This window comes from Crocuta crocuta, unplaced genomic scaffold (genome assembly GCF_008692635.1).
Source record: "Crocuta crocuta isolate KB4526 unplaced genomic scaffold, BGI_CrCroc_1.0 scaffold221, whole genome shotgun sequence".
In the NCBI taxonomy this organism is placed as follows: domain Eukaryota; kingdom Metazoa; phylum Chordata; class Mammalia; order Carnivora; family Hyaenidae; genus Crocuta; species Crocuta crocuta.
In genome coordinates, this window is record NW_027528610.1 from 5,984,049 (window position 1) to 6,000,906 (window position 16,858).

The following is a 16,858-nucleotide window of genomic DNA, read 5'->3' on the forward strand; positions in this document are numbered from 1 at the left end:
GGGACTCTTAGAACCCAAAAGGAAAATAAATTCCCACCCACACAATGTGCATGGTTCCTCTCCTCCTCATGCTAATTTTATCTCACATCTCAAATACATACAGTCACTTTTTTTTCCTATTACAAGTGCAAGGTGTTCATTCTAAAAATAAGTTGCCTACATTTGATTCTATAAACAGTTTCTTCCTAATGAGTGCTATTTTTCAGGACTGTCACCTTACCCAAAGTTATAGTAAAGGATTAGAAATATTCTCTCCCAAAATTCTCGAGCCGTGCATGTGTGTGTTTGTACACACAGTCTTCATAATGTGAAAATTAACTGCCCACTACCTCTGTTCAAATACATAATCAAATATTTCTATGAAAAAAAATAATAATCAAACTTGTTTGCTGCATGCTGATCAAGAACTACAAATTGGAGCGCCTGGGTGACTCAGTCGGCTAAGTGTTCGACTTCGGCTCAGGTCATGATCTCCCGGTCTGTGGGTTCTAGCCCCACATCGGGTTCCGTACTGGCAGCTCAGAGCCTAGAACCTGCTTCAGATTCTGTGTCTCCCTCTCTCTCTGCCCCTCCCCCGGCTCATGCTCTGTCTTTCTCTGTCTCAAAAATAAATAAACCAAAAAAAAAAAAAAAAATTAAAAAAAGAACTACAAATTCCTTTTCAACCCCTTATCAAGGGCCATGTACACTAAAAAACTTATCAAATCCAAACACCACTCAATCAGCTAGTATTTTTAAAAACTGGGCTGTACATTTAAACGCACGTGATAGTTCGCTGAACAGCAGACTGTAAAACATCCAGGCATACAAGTATTTTTGGAATGTTTTGGTGTTTTGGTGACCAGTCACCTGGAACAACCAGAGCAAGAGGTGGAAAATAAGGGAGAGAAAGGAGGGGAGGAGAGAGAGAGAGAGAGACAGTAGAGAGCAGGGGTGGATAAACCCAAGCTCGCAAGGGAAGCCCCCGCAGGGCGTGTCACAATGCACATTACTGGGCCCAAGGCCACAGTTTCTGATTCTGGAGGTCGGGGCTGAAGGCAGAGACTGAATTCCTAACAAGCTCAGGAGGCTGATGCTGCCCCACTGACCAAACTGAGCTGTGATATGAAAGACTAGAGGGATGAAAGCAGGAGAGAAGGAAAGACGGAGGGGACTTCAGAAGGGCAATGAAAGGTGAGGCCGGGGACCCTGAGGGCATCCGTCAGCACTGGGCCCACTGAGAGGACCAGGCCAGAGTACAACCATCACCTCTAACAGACCTTGTGAGCTGGTGATCCTGCCCCTTCCACATCCTGGGCTCAGTAATTAACTCAGTCCTGGCCAGTCAGGAAGCCGCAGAACAAGGGAAGCTTCTAGAAAAGCTGCCCACTGGGTCCTCTGTCCCTTTCTCCTTCTTCCTGCCCAGACAGAGACCTGAGCCAGGAGACACAGTAGTCATTCTGAGGCCACGTAACCACGAAGACAAAGGCGCCCTTCTGTGCCAGGTAGAGCAATAGAATGGAAAATCCATTTGCCCCGATGGCATCTTGGACCCACGGCTCCGCCATGCCCATCATGATTTCCTACACCACCCCCCACCCCCGGCTTCGTGATGAGCAAGGCAAAAACCATCCCTCTCTGTGTGAACCTCTGGCTGTTGGGTTTTCCATTGCCTTCAGCCAGATGATCCCAACTAATATAAAACTAGCGAGCTACTTATTTGGTGCCTGCCATTGTGTGACTACTGCACATGAATCACCTCAGATAATAAAGATTTACTATGCACAAAACGTGTGACTGCCCTGTGAGGACGCATTTAGAAATGCATTAAGCTCCGACTTGATTCCAGACACAGAAGCGCAGAACCCCATGCAAAAGACCCACAGGCAATTACGGACCGTAATGGTCCCGCAGGAGAGGCAAGCACAGCCTGCAGACAAAACCAGGTGCAAGGAAGGACCAGGAAGTCTTTTTGGAGGCAGAGGCCTCAATATCGAAGGATGAATAAGAATTGAGCATTTCCTTAATGCTTTTAATGATTTCTCTTTGAATGTGACATAATCACAAGCCACAGGGAGGAAGGGGAAGAACGTGTTCTCCGGACTGTGGCGGCAATAGAACAAGAAATGGCGACGAGATGCGTGCCGTGTGGGCGGCAGCCGAGCAGACTCTACTGGCAAGTCTGTCACAACGAACAAATAAATCCCTGCCTCCCAAACTCACTACCACCTGGGGCTAGAGCCAGGCAGACCTCATGGCAAAGGTGGTCCTGAGACCCTCCTTCTGCCAGCACGGAGCTGCTAATTTGGCCTTCCTGCCATGCCACGCCAGAGGGGGAAGGGACTCCCACCATGCAGGAAACCCCTGCAAACAACTGAGCATGGGGAAATTTTCACGTCAAAAGTCCTTGGGTTGAGACTGTTGTAAAAGAGTGGTGATAACCAAGAAGGAAGCTTGAAGGGGAGAGAGCTCCCTGGTCAACGCAGAAAAGAGAACAGACAGGCTCATCCCGGACCCCCGGAACATGGCCCTTAACAGACCGAAATGGTGGCCACCTCATTGCTCATCTGAAATGTGGCTGATTGATTAGGTTTTCAAGTCACTTTATAAATTTTTAAGTTTATTTATTTATTTCCAGAGAGACAGAGAGAGCACAAGCAATGGAAGGGCAGAGACAGAAAGAGAATCCCAAGCAGGCTCTGCATGGTCGGCACAGAGCCCGAACTGGGGCTCAGACTCACGAAACCGTGAGATCATGACCTGAGCCAAAATCAGGAGGTAGATGCTTAACCGGCAGAGCCACTCATGTGCCCGTTAAGTCACTTTAATCTGTAATTCTTCACTAGGCCATGGGTTATATAATTCTTCATTCACTAGCCCATAGGTTATTAAACAACATATACCCACATACTGTTTCATTACGATAAAGGATCCCTTCATAACCATTTTAATGCAGTTGGTTACCAAGCACAATGAGGCTCTTGATGGAAAGGCCAGTGACATATTCTACAAGAGACACAGCAATTTCCAGCCCTGATCAGGGCCCAGTGTCCACAGGTCAGTAAATTCTTAACTCTGTGCCCTGCTGCTTTTATGTTGTTTCTATTTTGTCAACTATATTCTTTAAGTTAATTGCTTTTGTACAAGTGAAATGGATGCATGCCCTTGAAATAATAACAGTTGAGGGAAAAGTTGAAGATTTTGAATTAGGACTGAATTTGTGCATGAGCTGGGAGAGAACACTCTTACTTATAAATAATACCACGATACACTTTTCAAACCTAAAGTGGAGAAACTGCTTAAGGCTCTGTTCTGTAATGCGCTTGAAAGCAAAAATCTTGTGCCCCCAACAGAGACTTGGCTATAGACTTTAGTAATTGTCTGAGCATCATGTTTTGTTTCCGAACCTTAAAAACGAGAGAAACACTTTAGAGACTCCCGTTGCATTTCATCCCCCAGTTCTGTTACTAGATTGCAGCAAATCATGGGGGAGAACATATCCACCTTCTACTACAATGGCACAGGCTAAAAGAAGCAAAGGATTTGGAAAATTGTTACAAAATTTTTCTTGATAAATTAGGATTCTTTTAAGGGTACTGTATTCGTTATGTGAGAAAATTTGTTCCTGCCCTGAGCACCTGACTTCTAACATTCATTACTGGCTATCTCACCCAAAAGAGCATCAGTCGCCCTGAAAACCTGGGGCAGCCTGGGTAGATGTGTCACTTATTTGCCTGTCTGTCTGTATATCTGAGGACGCAGAGACAAGTTCTAAGAACAATAGGATATTGGAAAGTAAGGCAGCGGGCTTTAATATTTCATATTTAAATTATAAAGTTCTAAATAATTTAACATAATTATTTTCTACCATTGACATCATTTGCAATGTGTCAGGAACCAGGATAAATGCTTCACATATACTATGATTCTCAAGCCTTAGAAAACCTGGTAAGGTCAGCATTGTTGCCCTGTCTTCAAGGACAGACAAACAAAATAAGAGAGGTTAATCCCTTGCCCAAGATCACACAGTGAAGGATGGAAACGTGAGGATGCCAACCCAGCTGTGTTAGATTCTAAAGTTCTGGCTTATAAGTGACATTTTATACGGTTTCTCATCATCTCCGCCATGTATCGGCAAACTCTTGCCCATGGGTCCAAACCGGTGCACGCTGTAAAATGGGGGTGTCGGCGGGTGTGCGATGTTGTGTCTGAGTCTTCCTAAGCACACAGCCTATCAGCCACAGCCAATTAACTAAAGGCTCAGTTACCCACCTCAAACTCTGTAAAGGAGCAAAGACATCTATTATATGCAGAAAATCTTCATCCTAATGAAATCATTAGCTTCAAGAGGAAAAGGAGTTGTGATTCAAACTTCGAAAGCAAGGAGTATCTGATGGCTTGTGGCATTACAAGATTCTATTCGGCTTGTGAGGGGAAAAAAAAAAACCCAGTACCCTGTTTTAAGTGTCGGATGAAAACTGTGTCGTCAAACAGAGCCTGTTTTACATTCTAGAAATTAATGTGTTTTGGGGGGAGCTTTCTTCCAACCCACATCATAATGGACGCCTTGCCAAGGGAGCTCTCTCTCTTTAATAACATTCAAAGCTCAAGCAAGCAACAGAACAGAGGCAGCTCTGTGCCTGAAAAAACCAGCCAGGCATGTTTTATTACCAAGAGAGAAAGGAAACACAGAAGAATATTTTGTGCAACAAAATTAAATTGTGAAAGATCCAAATGTAACACATCAAGAGACTCTATTTGTGGAATAGAGTGGAATTAAAAACAAAATAAAACAAAAAAGATCAATTCGTGCTTGGGCTTCATCAAGGGCCATTCAGTTCTCTTGTAAAAGGTATTGATCTGGGCTCACAGCTACAGCAGTCAGACTTCTATTATAGCCAGTATTTACGGCTGAGAGTTCTGCTTCGTCTTTCCCAAACCTGGCTCCCCAGAAAGTTCAGTAGGAAATAACGCGGTACCAGGAGAGCACAAATCGCTTTCCTGATACAAGGTGCAATGGCTCCTTTTTATGTCACCCCCTGTGCTGGGCTGTGGCCTCTGACCCTCTGCAGGCAGGCCCCCGCGCTCCCCACTTCCTCAGGCCACGGACCCTTCTTGTGTCATTACAGCTTCACAGCAACACGTCCTTTCTCAAAGGACCAAATCCCACATGTGCCATAAATGGCCCTGGCTGTGGAGTAGGTGCCCCAACGCCCAAGTTAATCAGCGATGGTAGCTCAGGGAAACGTCTTTAAAGAAGTGCTGCACGTAGCACTTAGTCTTCTGACAGAGCATATGATGTACTTCTGTCATGCATGGGCTCTCGCCCTCTGCCCTCTGCCAGCACACAAACCAGGATCCTGGAAGGTCTCTGTATCTTTCACTCACCCATAAATCTATCCCAAGTGACAGCACAGGCCTGGGAATTCCAGGCAATAGGTGCTCCAGGAGGATGTGTTGAGTCAAGATGTGTTACATGAATGGAGGGTACGTATTTTAGTACCCAGTATTTAGTAGTGCTGTTTATAATCAGAATATAATTGTGCCTCCATGGGGAATCATGATAGCTAAGACTGCAAAAAGGAAATAGGAGAAAGGAAGGGACTGCTACTAAGATCAAGAAAATATACCATCCTACATCCAGGTACCATAACAATAGATGAGTAAGTGAAAATGATCAAGGTCAAATCTCAAGGACAAATGCTGGGGTTTTCAGGTCTTGTGCTATCTTCACTCAGACAATATCTGGGGACAGTAGAGCCTTTTAGCAACCCCTCAGAGATGGCTATACCTGACATGATCATTCATTTATCTTCTTTTTCCTTTTTTTTTTTTTTTTTTATTTGAGAGAGAGAGAGAGAATCCATGCAAGCAGGGGTGGGGTGGAGGGAAAGAGAGAGAGACAGAGAGGGAGAGGGAGAGGGAGAGGGAGGGAGAGGGAGAGGGAGAGAGAGGGAGAGGGAGGGGGGAGAGAGAAAGAGAGAAAGAGAGAGAGAGAGAGAGAGAGAGAGAGAGAGAGAACCTCAAGCAGGCTCCAGGCTCAGCACAGAGCCCAATGCAGGGTTCAATCATGCAACCCTGGGACCATGACCTAAGTCGAAATCAAGACTTGGACGCTCAACCATCTGAGCCACCCAGATGCCCCGATCATTCATTCTGTAGAAGTGTAGAGCTGACCCTCCACATTCTTTGGGTTTTGAGATGACACCTTTCTTTACTTAGTAGGATGCTGCTCACAGTGTAGGCACTGAAGAACATACTAACAAAATTAATTAAGGTAGGGGACTGTCCTGTTTGTGTTTCTGGATCTAATGATGGCCTCCTCATCTTCACATTCTTAATAATTCCTTGTTCTCCCCAAGATAAGAGCTGATTTCTTTGTGTGGCACACTTCCTCAGCTCTCCAGAACAGTCTGCAGCCATCCATCTCCATATCCGAGTTTTCAGATCCTACCCCCTTCTAATCTTCCTTCTTCCATGGATCTTTAAATATGGGGCTCCATCCCCCCAGTGTTCATGAAAAACTGAGAGAAAAGCAACGTTCAATTTGTCAGATTTTCATAGTCCCTAAGGTCACTTTTTGCCCAAGAACCTTTTTTTTTTTTTAATGAGCACCACAGCTACATTCCAGGCACTGGGTTTTAAAAGAAGAAAAAAAAAAGAGGGAGAAATAAGCTTTCACTTGAATTATTTCACTTTAAGACTAAAAAAATTCCATCAATATGAATATGAGGCAACTGACATTCAGTAAGTACGAGCGCACTCCACCCAATAGCAGACAAGGCCAGCAAATAAACATAGAAAAAGATGTTCAGCATCTCTACCCATGAGGGAGGTACAAATTAAAATCACAACGAAAAAGAAAAAGAAAAAAGAAAATGACAAGGAAATACACTATGAAATGGGTGCATTTTTTTAGGTGACAATAGCCACGGCTAGCAAGGGTGTGAACAGCCGTGACCCTCCCACATTGCTGGTAGGAACCGCAAACAGCACAGCGACTGTGGAAACAGTTTGGCAGTTTTTCACAAAGTTGAACATGCACTGATCACATGACGCAGCAATCAGACTCCACGATATGTACACAAGCGAAATGAAAATGCATGTCCACGCAAAACGTGGTTGCACGTGCATATAGGGACATTATTCGTGATCATCAAACCTGGAAACACCCGAGTGTTCTTCCAGTGACAGGTGGATAAACAAATTACTGTAAGGACCTCCATACAAGGACATCCCTATCCAGCGATAAAAAGGGAAGGGCCACGGATGCACACAAAGGACCAGAGGAACCTCGAAGGCATTGTGTTAAGGGAAACAGGTCAGACCCCAAAGCCTCCATACAGATAATTTAGCTCATATGCGATTTTGGAAAAGGCAAAACTATGGACAGAAATCAGTGCTTGCCAGAAACTAGGACAGGGAGGTGCACAGACTGCACGGGTACAGGGGAACTTGGCGGGGGGTCGGGGGGGGGTTGGTGACAGAACTACTCTATCAGGATTGTGATGGTGATCACATGGCTGTACACGGTTGTCAAAACTCCCCAGACTGTACCCCTAACATGGGTACATTTTATTAGACGTAAATTATACATCGATAAAGCTGAGCATAAAAAATAATTCATCAATCAATAGAAAGAAACACCAGGGGCACCTGGGTGGCTCAGTCGGTTAAGCGTCCGACTTCAGCTCAGGTCATGATCTCACAGTTCATGGGTTCGAGCCCCGCTCTGTGCTGACAGCCAGCTCAGAGCCTGGAGCCTGTTTCGGATTCTGTGTCTCCTCTCTCTGACCCTCCCCTGCTCATGCTGTCTCTCTCTCTCAGAAATAAAAAAAACATTAAATAAAAATAAATAAGNACTCTCTCTGCTCCCCTGCTCATGCTGTCTCTCTCTCTCAGAAATAAAAAAAACATTAAATAAAAATAAATAAGTAAAATAGAAAGAAACACCAGTACCTTGTCATTGGCCATAAGGCTCACAAATATTCAAGCTAGAGCTTGCACTTGCAACATGTTTGTTTCTTTATTTACAAATGATCTACCGGTACCCATTTCTCTAAGTGATGTCTCACAGCACAAATATACTTAGGAAAGTATCTCTCATTAATGAACTTGGATATAAAACCGTATTTCCAGGGCGCCTGGGTGGCTTAGTCGGTTAAGCGTCCGACTTTCGCTTAGGTCATGATCTCACGGTTTGTGGGTTTGAGCCCCACGTCAGGCTCTGTGCTGACTGCCAGCTCAGAGCCTGGAGCCTGTTTCAGTCTGTGACTCCCTCTCTCTCTGACCCTCCCCTGCTCACGCTCTCTCTCTCCTAGAAATAAATAAAACATTTAAAAAAAAAAAAACGTATTTCCTAGAGTTTTCCTGATAATGTTTTTTCTTTCTTTTTTCCTCAACTTTTGTCAGATCTGATGGACACAATGCCGTAATTTCACAATGTGTCAAAGAACAAATACAAGTTAACCATTCTTGTGGTTCACTTGTACATGAAGGATTACTCTTGAGTTTGGTAGGTTGTGTGTAGATTTCTTTTCAGACATCTTTTTTTTTTTTTTTAATGTTTTTATTTATTTCTAGGAGAGAGAGAGAGACAGCGTGAGCAGGGAGGGTCAGAGAGAGAGGGAGTCACAGACTCTGAAACGGGCTCCAGGCTCTGAGCTGGCAGTCAGCACAGACCCCGACGCGGGGCTCGAACCCACGAACCGCGAGATCATGACCTAAGCGAAAGTCGGACGCCTAACCGACTAAGCCACCCAGGCGCCCCTCAGACATCTTTTTAAGCTACTTAAAAATGCTTTGGGGTTAGTTTTAGATACGACGGAATCTCTAGATTCACTTACCAGCCTGTGGGCAAGGTGTGACCCAAGCCAGTGTTTTGGGTATTTTACCATTAGATTCTCTCTCACCCTGCTTCTGACTTGGGAAGTCTACCACACAGCTTGAACGTGAGCTCCAGTATTGATCTGTATAGATATTAATAATGCTAACGACTTTCTGGTATTGATATTTACTTTTTATTCTTTTTTTTTTACATTTACTTTTTACTCTTAGAAAATGTTGTAATATTTTCTTCCCATGTGCAAACAAGCTATTACAAACATCCTCTTTAGAGATTTATACCCATCACTTTAGAGGTCCCTACTCTGGTTGGCTTCTTCTTGAATACACTTAACGATCTACAAATTTAATTTCTTTGCCACATTGTATACATCTTATCGGTCCCATCAAATGTGGGCATGCATTAGTCATGCATCTGACTATCCTTTTCCCATTTATCTTTCCATTTACTGAAACCAATCTCTTTCTCCCTGCTGTTATCATTCTAGGACATTTCTCAAGGAGTGATATTTCTAGGACGCTTCCCTAAGAACAACATTTAAAGGAAACCTTTCAGGGATTTCCAGAACAAGTGTGAATAGTCTGCAGGTTTCTTATGCGTAAGTAATGCCCTTAGTCCCACCTTTCTTGTCACTTAATGGAGTGTCAGGGTCCTCGCCCCGCCTTTTGTTTGAGAACCTTCATTGTGCCCTGCTCATTAAAACTCAGGAATACCCCCACGGCCAGCTCCTGACACACCCTGTTTGCCACTTCACCTCGTGATGTTTGATCTTTACGTCTTCTGTTTCATTTCTAAGATGTTATGCTGTAAGTCGGAACCCCTAAGTATAAAGTAGGCTTTCTCAGCTCCTCACTATTGCTACTTGGGGCTGGATACTCGTGCACTGTCGAGAGCCATGCTGTGCATGTAGGGTGGGAAAGAGTACGCCTGGCCTCCGTTCACCCTATGCCAGCAACACCCCTCCCCCAGCCGTGCCAGCCAAAATTATCTCCAGACATGACCAAACGTCTCCGAGGACGTGTGATCACCCCCAGCTGAGAACCACTACCGCAAAGTGACCCACTCGATTTAAAAGAAACCCTTGGCACCAGCAGCTTGGGCTGCTATAACCAATGAGAACAACGGCTCCATTAAATCTGCCAACAAGTTGCAAGTAACACTGAGCAGCCAAAAAATTTCTAGGCAAACGTACTCATTTCCTAGAGAAGGTTAAGAACTTCTTCCTTCCTGACAAGGGTGGGTGTGGGGAGATCATGCCACATATTTACCCTACTTGTCTAGAAGAGGTGTCGTCCCTCACACAGATGAGAGCTGCCCTTCACCTCCACCTGCAGGGGACCCGCAGGCCGTTCCCAAACCCTTCACGTTTACCACACTTGAGCAATGGGCACAATATGCGAATGCCTCCCTCACCAAGGCGATATGAGGACTACACGGGATAGCACAGCTAGAACATCTGAAACAGTGCTGCTTTGTAATAATTGCATTTATAAGGAGTGGCTCTTAACATCATTACAGCCAGAAGCTACCACTCCTCATACACTTTTTCATGCTCCCATTTCCCGTCAGCTACTATTTACTAACATTCTGTGCTGACGTTCTGTTAAACCAGTGCCACTGCCCCCAAGAAGGTGACAGCCTGTAAGGAGATCGTGTTGACGAAAATGCAAACAAGAGACAAGGCACCAGAGCGGGACACCCAAGTGTGTCTAGAGCAATCAGGGAGGGCTTCCTGGAGAAAGTGATAGCTGAGCTGAGACCTGAATGACAACAGAGAATTTTCCAGGGGACAAGAAGAACGAAAGGCATTTCATTCAGAGATCAAAACAGAGGTTGAAAATCCAAGGGCACAAGGTAATGTGACATTTTTAGGAAATTAAACTTCAAAATCAATGTCAGTGAAAATGTAGTCAAGAGATTTGTGGAAAATGAGACTGAAGAGCAAAGTCATGACAAGACTTACATGGAAAGTATAGACTTTCCCAGAATGCACTGAGAGTACAAATGTCACAGGATGTTAAAGGCTGATGTGTGGGAGGCTCGGGGTCAACTGAGACCATGGGAAATACCAGGTCAAACCCGAATGAGTTCTTGACTTCCGGATTTCCTGAAACATTTAAAATGCCAAAGGTGGTTATGGGTTTCCAAAAAGAAACCTTGTGAGCAGCAATTCCCAAACAGGCAGCAATCTCCTAAGAAGAGGGCTCTGCAAGGGATCCAGACTGGGAAATATCACTGAGCAAATGAAAAGACATTAGAGACTTTTTAGATAAAGGAATTTCACTGTCAGATCTCCACATGAGCAATGTCTCTCTAAGCTGACCAGCATGAATGGATTAAGTGGAATGGAGTAAGCCTGGAGGCAGGAAAAAAAAATAGCGAGAGAGATCCTTGCAATATTGCAGACGGGAGAACAACGGAACCAGTCAGGGCCCTGGGCATGGATGTGGACGGGATGGAATGCCCTGAAGTGGTATTAGGAGGCAGGAATGACATGTGGTGGGTAATGAGTCAGTCATGAGAGAGAGGGAGAAGTACAGAAATCCCAGCACGTTTCCACCTGAAGCGGGAGGTGAAATGGTGGAACCAGGCACCAAGAAAGAAATCATAGGAAGAATCTGGCTTGACGAAAAAGCCAAGGACTAGTGTTCTAGTTCACTGCATTTGAGGTACATGCGATTACATAGTGTGCACCTCACACTACAGATATAAGTTCAGGAGCCACTGGCAGAGAAGTGCACTGAACCCACTGGCATCAAGAGGGCCGGCTGGAGAGAGTGAGCAGAGAGAAAGGAGGAGGTGACCCAGGCCAGACCTACCTGCAGAAGAACACCATCTACGGGACGGACAGAAGGCGGAGCCTGCAGGACAAGTTGCCGATGAGAGGGCAGAGAGCAGAACACGCTGTCACATGCACCACTGACTACAAAGGACAAAATGGCTTCAGACGGGGAGAGGCGAAGTTAGGGAGGAACACTGAAGAGCCCACACCGGACGCCCTGACAACACCCGTCCAGGAGAACCACATGGGAGCCCTTGTTTGGTGGCTCTCAAAACTTGAGCATGCATCAGGATCATCTGGAGGCTTCTTCAAACCCACACTGGGGGGCTCTCCCCCAGAATTTCCAATTCACTAGGTACCAGGTGATGCTGATGCCGCTAGAAAACACCACTCTGAGAATCCTAGCTCTAAGTAAAGGAATCCAGGACTTTCTTTAGACATGAGGGTTGGGGAAAACACAAGTGTTTCATGGTGTTCTCTCTCAGGCCCTCTGATTCTAGAGGATGGGAGTACTTCATTCTATCGATTTCTCATTCCAATTTCATGAGCCCAAATCTATCACGTTTCACCAACTATGGGAGAGTATCAACTGTAAAACACATTCTTCATTTAGGTAATGCTAAGAAGGAGAAGAGAATAACAATAATTATGAGATATGGATTTTAAGAAGCACTCTGGTTTTAGAAATATGAAATCCAGCAAAAATGTACATTTTGGAATTGTTAAAGTGTGGCCAGTCTTCTCTTCTGGGGCCATGTTGGGAAAACCTGGGCAGAAGCCTGCGCACCAGCAGGAAATATGATTCTATGTCTCCCCTGCCTGCCTTCTTAAGCCACACAGAACATAGCAACATATACCAACCAGATCCAAGGGCTGTGCTCCTCCTGACTGACTGGGCCCTTCATCTATGCCCTCAGAACCACTGAATCCCACATTCCCCGTTCCCCAGAAGCTCGCAAAACTCACGTGCCATTGTGCAAGACCATTTCATGATGAGTCCTGCATTTCCCACATTTAACAAGGACTATCAGGAGCTACACCCAGAATGTTCCAGCCCAGACAGCCAACTACACAGAAGAACCATTAAGAAATGCCATTGCCATCCTTACACCCTCAAACCTCACACCCCCAAAAAAGCACCCTCACACTACTTTTTTCTCCTTATCACCAGGAGAATCCCTCCAAGTGGTATACGTGATTAACTCATTATGTCTTATACACAATGGCGGCCATTTATTAGAACCTAACTGCATATGACACGTTTCTACTTGAATGTACTTTCTCAAAAGAACCACCCAATACCTTGATATTACTAATGTGAATATGTCTCAGATGGTGGTACAGCCAAGATTCAGCAAATAAAAAAAGCATTGATTTCCATAGCATAATTTTTTTAAGTTTATTTGTTAATTCTGAGAGAGAGAGGAAGCACAAGTAGAGGAAGGACAGAGAGAGTGGAGAGAGACAGAATCCCAAGCAGGCTACGGACTGTCAGCACAGAGCCCGACACAGGGCTTGAACTCCCGAACCATGAGACTATAACCTGAGCCAAAGTCAAACACCCAACCGACTGCACCACCCAGGCACCCCCAGAAAATGTTTGTACACAAAGCTATTTGAATATTCTCCTAGCCTGATACTGGCCAGTGTCCACAGACAAAATACCCCAGCAAAGCCAAAAGCACCTTTCATCTTTTGTGGTACCTGAAAAAAAAAGTCTTTCATTTCACTATATAAGAAACTCCATGGAAAGTCAAAGCAAAATAGCGATCTCTATTCTCTCAGGGATCTCACAGCACTGCTCTCTCTTTTGTGAGAATTCTGCTTACCCCTTTTGTACCCGTTTGCTCTTAGAAGTGCAAGCTGAAGGTAATCTGTCAACTTCTTATTTTATTTTAGAGAGAGAGAGCATATGCGAGTGGGGAGAGAAGGGGTAGAGAAAGAGAGAGCGAGAGACAATCTCAACCAGACTACGTGCTCAGCACGGAGTCCGAGGCAGGGCTCCATCCCAAGACCCTGGGATTCTGACCTGAGCCAAAATCAAGTCAGACGCTCCACCAACTGAGCCACCCGTGTGCCCCAGTAATCTGTCAACTTCTAGGGGACATCCAGGTATTTCTGGTGGTGGTATGCTCCAATAAATAACCATAGTTTTTATCTCCAGCACACTCTTCAAAGATGGAACATTTTACATATGTTCTACAAAACATAAAAATGGCTACATGGAGGTAAGCTGATGAGAAAGACAGCTGACTGTGAGTCTATCTGTTGAGACCCTTGTTGGGTCTAACCCTGAGGCCACACTTCCTCCCAAGGGACCTACACCCAGAAGCAGCCACAGTTAGAATGTTCTTACCCAGGGCAGCTCCTTACAGAGAGGGCCAATCCATGACAGACCACTGAAACGGCAGACGAAAGGTCAACCAAAACGAACGCCTTATGCAAACAGTCGCCAACATAAAGTCTTTTTCCTTAGGAGGGTGCTTTGAAATGACAGGCAGGAAACCTGATCCCTACCTGCACGTCCCGGGAGAGAGTCCAGTAGTAGCAAATCTTCCAAGAGGGTCAAAATTGCCTGTTATTTTTAAAACCTGAAACTCAAAATAATTCCAGACCCCTCAGCCACATGTTACAAAAACTGCCAGATAAGTTATACACATGGAATTGATTCCAACAATCCGCCAAAGAAGGGGGTCTCAAATTTGGCAATGTCAATTTCCATATGGAAAGAATTACTGGAATTGGGCAGAGATGCAGGAAGCGGGGAGGAGGAGGCAGAGAAGGCTGGTGAGGATTCCAATGAGCTAAACCGGTTTGCAGGATCAAGCGATCAAGCGCGTGGCGTCAAATGCTATCAGAGCAGGCGTCACTTCACGTGCTTGACAGAAAGCTCAGGGAAAGCTCATTTCATCCTTTAAAGGTAGTTCCACACGTTCGGGGGGGTTTGTGGTGGGTCTCACCCTGGCTCTTCTTCTGTAAGTAAGGGCTTTTTTTTAACCTCTCTCAAATCTGAGAATAATTAGTCCTTTGTATTCGATCTCTGGTGTTTGGAAAACGCATCATTATTAATAGGTTGAGTCTGAGCTACCTGCAGGATTTCAGTTCTCCAGCATGTGGGGAAATGCTGACCCAACATCTGTTTTCCAGTAAGATCTTGTTTTTTTGTTTTTTTTTAAATTTTTTTTTAATGTTTTATTTATTTCTAGGAGAGAGAGAGAGAGACAGCGTGAGCAGGGGAGGGTCAGAGAGAGAGGGAGTCACAGACTGAAACAGGCTCCAGGCTCTGAGCTGGCAGTCAGCACAGAGCCCGATGCGGGGCTCGAGCCCACGAACCGCAAGATCATGACCTGAGCGAAAGTCGGACACTTAACCGACTAAGCCACTCAGGCGCCCCAGTAAGATCTTGTTTTGACACCATTTGATAAGTACATTTGTGTTGCCCCCCAGGTGTTGGAAGGTCAAGCAACAGATCCAAGGTCATGCAGAAAATGAGGCTCCCTTTTAATTACCTGGATTCTTCCTGGATGGTTTCAAAAATAAATAGATTCCAGGAAGCTGCACAAGAATGAAGGCATTACAAGAATACCCAAGTTTCACAGGTTTGGTTGGTTGGAAGATATTTCTAAATAAAGCATCATTCCTACAGTCTGCTTCTGAGTTTAAATACCGCTTTTCAGGTTCTCTCTGAGATTTTGTAAAATTGTGCCGCTCATTGGAATCATCACCAGCCTTCCCCAGTTCATTTCAATTGCCAAATCTATTTACAAAAAGCAGATGCTATCGAAATCCTCCATATTCAACATGTGGCTTAAGGGTGAACAGCGGTGGCAACTCCTGGGAGCTTGTTAGAAATGCAAAATTTCTCTCCCTCACCTCTGAACACCGTAAACTTCATTTTAATAAGTTCCCCAGGTGATCTGTATGCACTGATTAAACCACTGGACGGCAAACTATGGATGTGCAAACCAAATCTGGTCCTGCCTGTTCTTGTAAGTAAAGTTTTATTGCGACACAGCAAGAGCCATCAATTTGTCTATGCTTGCTCTCACACTCTAATGACAGAATTGAATAGTTGCAAATATGTACTCTCTGGTGCTTTACAGAAAATGCTTAGTGAGTCTTGATCTAAACCTTTATGGTTGGGGGAAAAGGCCATGATGCTAGACACCTATACCAGCTAAAACCACAACAGGAAGGTACCATAACAATAATGGAGACAGTCTTTTTTTTTTTTCCTTTTTTTTTTAGTAAGAGATCTGCTTGGCCCATCAGGTAGTAAAAATCACCAGGTAAATTTCTAGACCTCATTCAAGTTAACTTCCCCAATGTACAGAACCAGTTTTTGCACTATGGGCCCTGCCATGGAAATGCAGTGTCCATCCTTATGAAAATAACAGGCAGAGAAGTAGTTAGTATGAACCGAACATGCCACCAGTTGTACAATTCACGAATGCATTAGAAGGACACGCGATCATTTTAATATAGAGTTCTGCTTTTTTAAGTTATATGTGAAAAGAGTTAAATAGAGACCCCCGGTGAAATAGCAGATGGGAAGCTTTTAACTGAAGCCACCACTGCTGCTGTAGGAATGTTTGATGGACAGATTCCAACTCTCCACTTTTCCCCTTCCTCTGCCTTTGCCCAACACTTGATTTTAAAGTCTACCACCTGCAATTCCTGGACTGCAAGGCCTCTGATGAGAGGCCACCTATGGTTTTGACAGGAATGAGAAGACTTTCAAAATGAGTCCCACCTCCAGGGCCCGCCCCACATCACTCTCAGAGAAGAAACCTGGCCGACACAAAACCTACAGGCTCCTACTTAGAAGGGCAGCAGCTGAGAGAGAAATAAAGGGGGAAGGCCCTAGGGGGAGACCCCAGTAACACTGGGGCTGAGACCGTCACACAGCCACATGCACGGTGCCTTCAGGGCACCTCGCTACCCAACGTCACAGCCCACACTTAGCCTCGAGGTCCTGCTGCTAACCTAAGGTTTCGCCGTCTTTGCTTATATGCTCCTGGTCTGCAGGGAGATCAGCCTTTAGCAAACCATAGATGACCCATCCTAATGTATGGTTTTGCTTATTCTCCAGTAGCGACTGCTTTAGAAAAATCACAAGTACTGAAAAAATTTTTAATTTAAAAATTTAAAGCTTTTTAGAGTGCCAGAGTCATAGAACTCACACTACAGCTTGGATGAGCAGCGAAAGCACTTGGTGGTTATCCATAAATAATCACACCTCCCTCCCATGA

At 44.8% G+C, this 16,858-nt stretch overlaps 1 long non-coding RNA gene across 1 annotated transcript; it reads left to right on the plus strand.

The window, feature by feature from the left end:
- Nucleotides 1-1,041: 1,041 nt before the first annotated feature.
- On the plus strand, nucleotides 1,042-15,204 carry LOC144223930 (uncharacterized). Its single transcript, XR_013332879.1, has 3 exons — nucleotides 1,042-1,173; nucleotides 9,312-9,422; nucleotides 15,054-15,204. It is a non-coding gene; the product is annotated as an uncharacterized LOC144223930 (long non-coding RNA).
- The last annotated feature ends 1,654 nt before the right edge of the window (nucleotides 15,205-16,858 follow it).